The following is an 11,018-nucleotide window of genomic DNA, read 5'->3' on the forward strand; positions in this document are numbered from 1 at the left end:
TCAACTATATTAATACACATAACAATATCATCAACTATATGAATAATACACACAACAATATCATCAACTATATGAATACACATAACAATATCATCAACTATATTAATACACACAACAATATCATCAACTATATTAATACACAAAACAATATCATCATCTATATGAATACACACAACAATATCATCAACTATATTAATACACATGACAATCGTCGTCTTACCTTTTATCTCTCAATAGAAACAGAGTCTGAATGATCATTTGGTCGTAGAAAGTTACTTTCGTTTGCTCTGCTCATTTACATATCAGGTTCTACCTGTTCTCTCTCCGAGTCCCTCTCTCTTTACAGCTCTTACAATGTGCCTTGACAAACATTCTACAACTGTCTAGAAGTCTATTGGAGGGATGTGAAACCATTCTTCCACAAGAAATTACATAATTTGGTGTTTTATTGATGGTAAGTTTTCAATTGTGTTGAGACTCTGACCTGTCCAATGAGCCACATTGATTAAAGAATCCTACAGTACTTAAACACCCTCTCACTCACACACACACACACACACACACACACACACACACACACACACACACACACACACACACACACACACACACACACACACATACAGACTCACAAACAGTGCAGTAATTAGAACCCCTATAGCAGCTATAAGTACTACAGTCTTCTCAACACTCCCCTTCTTTGCCTCTCTCCATCACTTTCTCTGTGTCATCTGTTGCTGTCTCTGTGTCTTGTCTGGTGTCTCTCTCCATCATATCCTATTCTTCTGTTGCTGTCTCTGTGTCTTGTCTGGTGTCTCTCTCCATCATATCCTATTCTTCTGTTGCTGTCTCTGTGTCTTGTCTGGTGTCTCTCTCCATCACCAGAATAATTGGTGAGGGTTAGGCCTACTACAATACAACATTCAAAACATGAAAACACAACTACATAACTAGCCTGTCCAACCTCTCTTTCGTATCGTCTGAGATCGCTAAAGACTGGAAAGCTGCCGCAGTCATCCCCCTCTTCAAAGGGGGTGACACTCTAGACCCAAACTGTTACAGACCTATATCTATCCGACCTTGCCTTTCTAAAGTCTTCGAAAGACAAGTTAATAAACAGATCACCGACCATCTAGAATCCCACCGTACCTCCTCCGCTATGCAATCTGGTTTCAGAGCTGATCATGGGTGCACCTCAGCAACGCTCAAGGTCCTCAACGATATCATAACCACCATTGATAAAAGACAATACTGTGCAGCCGTCTTCATCGACCTGGCCAAGGCTTTCGACTCTGTCAATCACCATATTCTTATCAGCAGACTCAACAGCCTTGGTTTCTCAAATGATTTCCTCGCCTGGTTCACCAACTACTTTTCAGATAGAGTTCAGTGTGTGAAATCGGAGGGCCTGTTGTCCGGGCCTCTGGCAGTCTCTATGGGGGTACCACAGGGTTCAATTCTCGGGCCGACTCTTTTCTCTGTATACATCAATGATGTTGCTCTTGCTGCTGGTGATTCTCTGATCCACCTCTACACAGACGACACCATTCTGTATACTTCTGGCCCTTCTTTGGACACTGTGTTAACAACCCTCCAGACGAGCTTCAATGCCATACAACTCTCCTTCTGAGGCCTCCAACTGCTCTTAAATGTAAGTAAAACTAAATGCATGCTCTTCAACCGATCGCTGCCTGCACCTGCCCGCCCATCAAGCATCACTACTCTGGATGGTTCTGACTTAGAATATGTGGACAACTACAAATACCTGGGTGTCTGGTTAGACTGTAAACTCTCCTTCCAGACTCACATCAAACATCTCCAATCCAAAGTTAAATCTAGAATCGGCGTCCTATTTCGCAACAAAGCATCCTTCACTCATGCCGTGAAACATACCCTCGTAAAACTGACTATCCTACCGATCCTTGACTTCGGCGATGTCATTTACAATATAGCCTCCAACACTCTACTCAGCAAATTGGATGTAGTCTACCACAGTGCCATCCGTTTTGTCACCAAAGCCCGATATACTACCCATCACTGCGACCTGTATGCTCTCGTTGGCTGGCCCTCGCTTCATATTCATCGCCAAACCCACTGGCTCCAGGTCATCTATAAGCCTTTGCTAGGTAAAGCCCTGCCTTATCTCAGCTCACTGGTCACAATAGCAGCACCCACCAGTAGCACGCGCTCCAGCAGGTATATCTCACTGGTCACCCCCAAAGCCAATTCCTCATTTGTCCACCTTTCCTTCCAGTTCCCTGCTGCCAATGACTGGAACGAACTGCAAAAATCACTGAAGCTGGAGTCTTATATCACCCTCATTAACTTTAAACATCAGCTATCAGAGCAGCTTACCGATCATTGCACCTGTACATAGCCCATCTGTAAATTGCCCAACCAACTACCTCATCCCCATTTTGTAATTTATTTTATCCTTTGCACCCCAGTATCTCTACTTGCACATTCATCTTCTGCACATCTATCACTCCAGTGTTTAGTTGCTAAATTGTAATTATTTTTCCACTCTGGCCTATTTATTGCCTTACCTCCCTAATCTTACTACATTTGCACACACTGTATATAGACTTTTCTATTGTGTTATTGACTGTACGTTTGTTTATTGTCATAAACTTCGTCTTCTGAAGAGGAAAAATCATCGGACCAATATGCAGCGGGTATATTGCTCATCTTCGTATTTATTGAAGGTAAACACACTCAAACAAAATAACGACGATAACAGTCCAGTAAGGTGCACAGACTAAACCGGAAACAACCACCCACAAACACAAGTGAAAACGAACACACTAAATATGGCCTCCAATTAGAGACAACAACCACCAGCTGCCTCTAATTGGAGGTCATTGAAAAAACACAACATAGAAAGAGAAACCTAGAATAAACATAGAAATAGAAAATATAGAACATACATTAAAACCCCGAAACACACAAAACAAACACCCCCCTGCCACGCCCTGACCAAACTACAATAACAAATAACCCCTTTTACTGGTCAGGACGTGACATTTATCACATGTGTAACTCTGTGTTGTTTCTGTCACACTGCTTTGCTCTATCTTGGCCAGGTCGCAGTTATAAATGAGAACTTGTTCTCAACTGGCCTACCTGGTTAAATAAAGGTACATAAAATAAGAAATAACACAGAACTCTCAACTAGTTCCATCAAACAGAAAAACAACAAGAAAGCTGGATAAACACATTCAGATTTCTAGATATTGAACTTTTCTTTTGCGTTTTAGGGGTCATAGGTCAGATCAGTGGTCATGGTTGATATGCATGGACTAAAAAACTAACTTGAAACCATTTTTCTCAGATTCACTGTTTGTGTAGACTGCTCCTTGTCTTTTCTAGGGCAGTAGTTCAGGTGGCTGTTTGTGTAGACTGCTCCTTGGCTTTTCTAGGGCAGTAGTTCAGGTGGCTGTTTGTGTAGACTGCTCCTTGTCTTTTCTAGGGCAGTAGTTCAGGTGGCTGTTTGTGTAGACTGCTCCTTGTCTTTTCTAGGGCAGTAGTTCAAGTGGCTGTTTGTGTAGACTGCTCCTTGTCTTTTCTAGTGCAGTAGTTCAGGTGGCTGTGTGTGTAGACTGCTCCTTGTCTTTTCTAGGGCAGTAGTTCAGGTGGCTCTTTGTGTAGACTGCTCCTTGTCTTTTCTAGGGCAGTAGTTCAGGTGGCCTGTTTGTGTAGACTGCTCCTTGTCTTTTCTAGGGCAGTAGTTCAGGTGGCTGTTTGTGTAGACTGCTCCTTGTCTTTTCTAGGGCAGTAGTTCATGTGGCTGTGTGTGTAGACTGCTCCTTGTCTTTTCTAGGGCAGTAGTTCAGGTGGCTGTTTGTGTAGACTGCTCCTTGTCTTTTCTAGGGCAGTAGTTCAGGTGGCTGTGTGTGTAGACTGCTCCTTGTCTTTTCTAGGGCAGTAGTTCAGGTGGCTGCTCTTAGTCTGCCTCCTGTCTCTCCTATCATCATAGACAGTTGTGGAAAAAGTACTCAATTGTCATACCTGAGTAAAAGTACAAAAATATTTGGTTCTAAATATACTTAAGTATGAAAAGTAAAATTAAAAGTATAAATCGTTTCAAATTCCTTCTATTAAGCAAAGCAGGCGTCACCATTTTCTTGTTTTTAAAATGTATGGATAGCCAGGGGCACATACCAAAACGAAGACGTAATTTACAAAAGATGCATTTGTGTTTCCTGGCTCCGCCAGATCAGAGGCAGTAGAGATGACCATTTTCCTGTCCTGTCTAAGCATTCAAAATGTAATGAGTTATTTTGGGTGTCAGGTCAAATGTATAGATTAAAAAGTACATTATTTTCTTTGGGACTGTAGTGATGTAAAATTTGCAAAAATATAAATTCAAAAGTAAAGTACAGATACCCCAAAAAAACTACTTATGTAGTACTTTATAGTATTTTTACTGAAGTACTTTACACCACTGGCCATGGGTACACCTTCCTGAAAACAATGACTCCATACTTTGCTGAAACCTGTTCTGCCAGTTCATGTCCTTAAAGACTAGAATGTTCCATTGTGGTTACCCAAAAAGATGACAAGATAGTTCACACATTCATCATCCAGGGTTACTATCAAACATATATGTTACATTTCTGGTTCGTCCATAACTTGTTTCCTGCTTGTAGCAGGCCGTGTTTACAGGAATCCTTTTCTCTAACTAGAGAAATGTGATTTCATGAGAATATTTTTCTGCAGTGAGAGTGTAATGCAAGTCAAGCTGTCCTTGGATGTATGTCAACAAGATTTATAACCAGCATTGTTAAATTAACTGTTGTTATATAAAAAAAAAAATCAATGCTGTCATTTTCTATGTTAGCTTGCTTTAAAAATGTTTTATTGTCACAGACAGCGGATAGATGCAGAGAAATGTGTTGTTTTACAGGGTCAGCCATACGGCGCCCCTGGAGCAAATTAGGTGTAAGTGCCTTGCTTAAGGGCACCAACATATTTTTACCTTGACGGCTCAGGTATTCAAACCAGCAACATATCAGTTACTGACCCACCACTCTAACCACTAGTCTATCTGACCATACCAGTTACTGACCCACCACTCTAACCACTAGTCTATCTGACCATACCAGTTACTGACCCACCACTCTAACCACTAGTCTATCTGACTATACCAGTTACTGACCCACCACTCTAACCACTAGTCTATCTGACCATACCAGTTACTGACCCACCACTCTAACCACTAGTCTATCTGGCCATACCAGTTACTGACCCACCACTCTAACCACTAGTCTATCTGACCATACCAGTTACTGACCCACCACTCTAACCACTAGTCTATCTGACCATACCAGTTACTGACCCACCACTCTAACCACTAGTCTATCTGACCATACCAGTTACTGACCCACCACTCTAACCACTAGTCTATCTGACTATACCAGTTACTGACCCACCACTCTAACCACTAGTCTATCTGACCATACCAGTTACTGACCCACCACTCTAACCACTAGTCTATCTGACCATACCAGTTACTGACCCACCACTCTAACCACTAGTCTATCTGACCATACCAGTTACTGACCCACCACTCTAACCACTAGTCTATCTGACCATACCAGTTACTGACCCACCACTCTAACCACTAGTCTATCTGACCATGCCAGTTACTGACCCACCACTCTAACCACTAGTCTATCTGACCATACCAGTTACTGACCCACCACTCTAACCACTAGTCTATCTGACCATACCAGTTACTGACCCACCACTCTAACCACTAGTCTATCTGACTATACCAGGTACTGACCCACCACTCTAACCACTAGTCTATCAGACCATACCAGTTACTGACCCACCACTCTAATCACTAGTCTACTTTGAGCACTTGCACTGGGCCTCCACTGAGTCTCCATGTGTCAAGCAGTACAGAGAAACCCCCTCTAGATGGCAGCAGAGGCTCTTGGATCTACCCTGTCTATCCACCAGTTTAGTGACCTTGTTCCATCAATATGTCCATACTACTTCACAACCCATTTGAGGTCTTGACCAGCAATGTCCCAATGGGCTCAACCAAGCCGAGAGTGAGGTTCTAGAAAGAGGACTGACTTTCATACCAACTCCTAAACAGGTGGACTGACTTTCATACCAACTCCTAAACAGATGGACTGACTTTCATACCAACTCCTAAACAGGTGGACTGACTTTCATACCAACTCCTAAACAGGTGGACTGACTTTCATACCAACTCCTAAACAGGTGGACTGACTTTCATACCAACTCCTAAACAGGTGGACTGACTTTCATACCAACTCCTAAACAAGTGGACTGACTTTCATACCAACTCCTAAACAGGTGGACTGACTTTCATACCGACTCCTAAACAGGTGGACTGACATTCATACCAACTCCTAAACAGGTGGACTGACTTCCATACCGACTCCTAAACAGGTGGACTGACTTTCATACCGACTCCTAAACAGGTGGACTGACTTCCATACCGACTCCTAAACAGGTGGACTGACTTTCATACCGACTCCTAAACAGGTGGACTGACTTTCATACCAACTCCTAAACAGGTGGACTGACTTTCATACCGACTCCTAAACAGGTGGACTGACTTTCATACCAACTCCTAAACAGGTGGACTGACTTTCATACCAACTCCTAAACAGGTGGACTGACTTTCATACCAACTCCTAAACAGGTGGACTGACTTTCATACCAACTCCTAAACAGGTGGACTGGGAGGAGCTCCGGAGGGGATCTACTCGTCTATCATAGAAGATTGAAGTTATCAGATCATTGTGAAAATGAAACAGATTTTCCTCAGATACTATTTCCAAACCCCTCACATTGGGAACCTCAGTTGGAGTCAGAAACTATACAGACTCTGATACGTAGGGATGTGGCTTCCTTTTCACAATTCAGAACCAGACCTTTTTTATCAGCTTAACCTTACAAATGGTTAAAAATCAAGCTCTAGAAATATAGTGATTAAACCAGCAGATAAGGGGCTCAGATTGTTGTAATGGATAAAGTGAATATCTTCTTGAAGCCAATAGACAATAGGATCATGTTAAACACTATGTTCCATTGTCCCACTCAACACAACCGGAAAACACAAAGATTAATCCAGGAGATAAACTGTATGAGGATAAGTACATTACAGATAAACAGATGGTCTGTCTTTTTGGGCCAGATTCTCCAAGGCCTAGGCAGTTGTACTTACTGCCTAAAATACACATCTCCTGAGACGTGGGTGGTTCCCTGCGGCTGACCAATAGTAAATGATTGTGTCTCAGAGACGTGGGCGGTTCCCTGCGGCTGACCAATAGGAAGTGATTGTGTCTCAGAGACGTGGGCGGTTCCCTGCAGCTGACCAATAGTAAATGATTGTGTCTCAGAGACGTGGGCGGTTCTCTGCGGCTGACCAATAGGAAGTGATTGTGTCTCAGAGACGTGGGCGGTTCCCTGCGGCTGACCAATAGGAAGTGATTGTGTCTCAGAGACGTGGGCGGTTCCCTGCAGCTGACCAATAGGAAGTGATTGTGTCTCAGAATATTACTATATTGCTGAATATATAGACTTTTATTGCTGAATATATAGACTTTTATATCAACCCTCTATCCCAGAAACACCCAGCTATGTTCAGGGTACTGATGAATGACGGGTTTATTACTATTGTAGTACTCTTTTTATTAACTTCTTTGGGCTAGGGGGCAGTATTTTCACATCCGGATAAAAAACGTACCCGATTTAATCTGGTTACTACTCCTGCCCAGTAACTAGAATATGCATATACTTATTACATATGGATAGAAAACACCCTAAAGTTTCTAAAACTGTTTGAATGGTGTCTGTGAGTATAACAGAACTCATTTGGCAGGCAAAAACCTGAGAAGGTTTCATGCAGGAAGTGGCCTGTCTGACAAGGTGTTGTTGTTCTTGCTTCTGTTTATTGAAGAGTCAGGATCTTAGCTGTAACGTGACACTTCCTACGGCTCCAATAGGCTCTCAGAGCCCGGGAAAAACCTGAACGATGACGAGGCAGCCTCAGGCTGAAACACATAATCGCCTTTGCCAAGTGGCCCATCAGAGGACAATGGAATTAGGCGCGTGCCTGATTCGACCCAGTGATATATTTTCCTTCGGCTGTTTACCTAATTGCAGATTCCCGGTCGGAATATTATCGCTTTTTAACGAGAAAAATGGCATAAAAATTGATTTTAAACAGCGGTTGACATGCTTCGAAGTATGGTAATGAAATATTTAGAAATCTTTTGTCACGAAATGCGCCGTGCGCACGACCCTTATTTACCATTCGGATAGTGTCTAGAACGCACGAACAAAACGCCGCTGTTGGAACATAACTATGGATTATTTTGGACCAAACCAACATTTGTTATTGAAGTAGAAGTCCTGGGAGTGCATTCTGACGAAGAACAGGAAAGGTAATCAAAACTTTTCTAATAGTAAATCTGACTTTGGTGAGTGCTAAACTTGGTGGCTGTCTAAATAGCTAGCCCTGTGATGCCGGGCTATCTACTTAGAATATTGCAAAATGTGCTTTCACCCGAAAAGCTATTTTAAAATCGGACATATCGAGTGCATAGAGGAGCTCTGTATCTATAATTCTTAAAATAATTGTTATGCTTTTTGTGAACATTTATCGTGAGTAATTTATATGAACTTGATTGTTCACAAAAAACATAACAATTATTTTAAGAATTATAGGTTAACTTACACAGCGACTCAACTTTCATAGAAGTTGTTCAGGAAACCTAAACCCGATGCTAAACCTTAAAACTTACTTCATATATGATGCAGGAGCCAAGCCTGAAAAGAGCTGGTGGAGCTGTGGAAATATTCTCTCTTCTTCTTCTGTATCTCGCAACCAACATTAATATTCTCTTTTCCTCGTCCTCGATTTGAACGTAAAAATAAATGCTTCTTTCAACAAAAGGTGAAATGACATGTCAATCAGCATCAAACTGCCAGTAGCGAATGACATTTTGGGGAGGCACTGGACACCCCTGACATCTGAATGCCACCTCGGACACCCCTCAAACTCCGCCCCTGTTGTAATACGGCCTGGATTCGAACCAGGGTGTCTGTACTGATCCTCTAGCACTGAGATGCAGTGCCTTAGACCGGTGAGCCACTCAGGAGCCCTAGAGATGTAAATAAATGGTGTTTCTTTAAAAAGATGGACCTGGCTGACATGGACGGTTTCCTCACCTTATTCTCCTTGTGGTTATCCATGGTTGTTGGTTATTTACCGGGTAACAACAAGTGAAAACGAAACAAGGACTGAAGCACTCCTTATTTTACTCAATTAGCGACTGAATGAAATGATGTTTCTTTGAAAAGATGGGCGTCTGATATGAAACATACATACCAGGGTAAAGGATCCACAGAGTCTGATATGAAACATACATACAAGGGTAAAGGATCCACAGAGTCTGATATGAAACATACATACAAGGGTAAAGGATCCACAGACACAGAGGCTGATATGAAACATACAAGGGGACAGGATCCACAGAGTCTGATATGAAACATACATACAAGGGTAAAGGATCCACAGAGTCTGATATGAAACATACATACAAGGGGAAAGGATCCACAGAGTCTGATATGAAACATACATACAAGGGGAAAGGATCCACAGACACAGAGTCTGATATGAAACATACAAGGGGAAAGGATCCACAGAGGCTGATATGAAACATACAAGGGGAAAGAATCCACAGAGTCTGATATGAAACATACATACAAGGGGAAAGGATCCACAGAGGCTGATATGAAACATACATACAAGGGGAAAGAATCCACAGACACAGAGGCTGATTATCTTTCTGCACATCTCTTTATTTACAACGCTGGTTGCCATGGTTAACACAAACACAGGACATTAAGTGCTACCTGAATTGACTCAGAATAGTAACATAAGTGTAGTCCTACAGTGAGGTCACAGAGAGGTCAAACAGGTGTGTGTGTTAGTCAGATTACCCAGTGTCCACAGCAACACTATTGATGATTCTCTACTCCCAGTGTAGTGGTGTACTGTGGTCTTAGTCCCCCCCTCATTACCATTATTTACCATGACGTCTCTATGAAAAGTCATCTGACCATAGAGTCTTGAAGTGTTAATACTTTCTGGATCTTGTCAGAGCCTGCTGGACATTAAAACTGGTTCTTCCCTTATTGAAATGGTGAATAAAGGAACACACAGCTTTCATTTTCAATAAAGACAAAATGAAGAAAAGTTTAGAGAGTTAATGTATGATTTAATACGGCCTGTACCTCTGTATTGCAGCAAGTCAAATAAAGATGAGTGGAAACAGGAAGTGTGACTTCTTTCCCTAAAGTGAACATTGGAGACATGACTCTGATCATACTGTCCCTTTAATAGTGGAGACATAACTCTGATCATTCTCCTGTATAGATACTGTTCCTATCATAGTGGCTTTTAGACTGGTCCCGTTACTGCTATGAATTCAATGCCACATTTCAGATTTCTCCTATATTACCAGTTAGCAGAGTACCTTCTAGGAGCGGAGAGAAAATGCATTTCTCTAGACAATTGGAACACCTGGACCAAATGCCTTGTATAAAGTCCTGCACTTAATGTTGGAATCAGGTATGTTATATTATCTGTTGACAGTCTGAATGAATGCATTGATAAATGCCTCTAACCACAGATAACATCTACAGACTGTGCAGGGTGTCTGGGTAAAGAACAACATCTGATGAAACTACGGAAACCAAAATATAAATGCAACATACAACAATTTCAAACATTTACTGAGTTACAGTTCATATAAGGACATTGGTAATTTGAAGAAGTATTCAGAAACATATTCTATTCTAACTTACAATAAAAGTGAAGTGACTCCAAAATGACAGGACGTTATTCACCATTCAGTTTCTATTAGGAAAAACATTATCTAAAACACAACCAAGACAAACTGCAAATTAATTCAACAAGTTTGTAGAGTCACAAACTATATGTAGTTAAGGAGAAGTGTATCTTT

Source organism: Salmo salar, unplaced genomic scaffold (genome assembly GCF_965601325.2).
Source record: "Salmo salar unplaced genomic scaffold, fSalSal1 ptg000432l, whole genome shotgun sequence".
In the NCBI taxonomy this organism is placed as follows: Eukaryota; Metazoa; Chordata; class Actinopteri; order Salmoniformes; family Salmonidae; genus Salmo; species Salmo salar.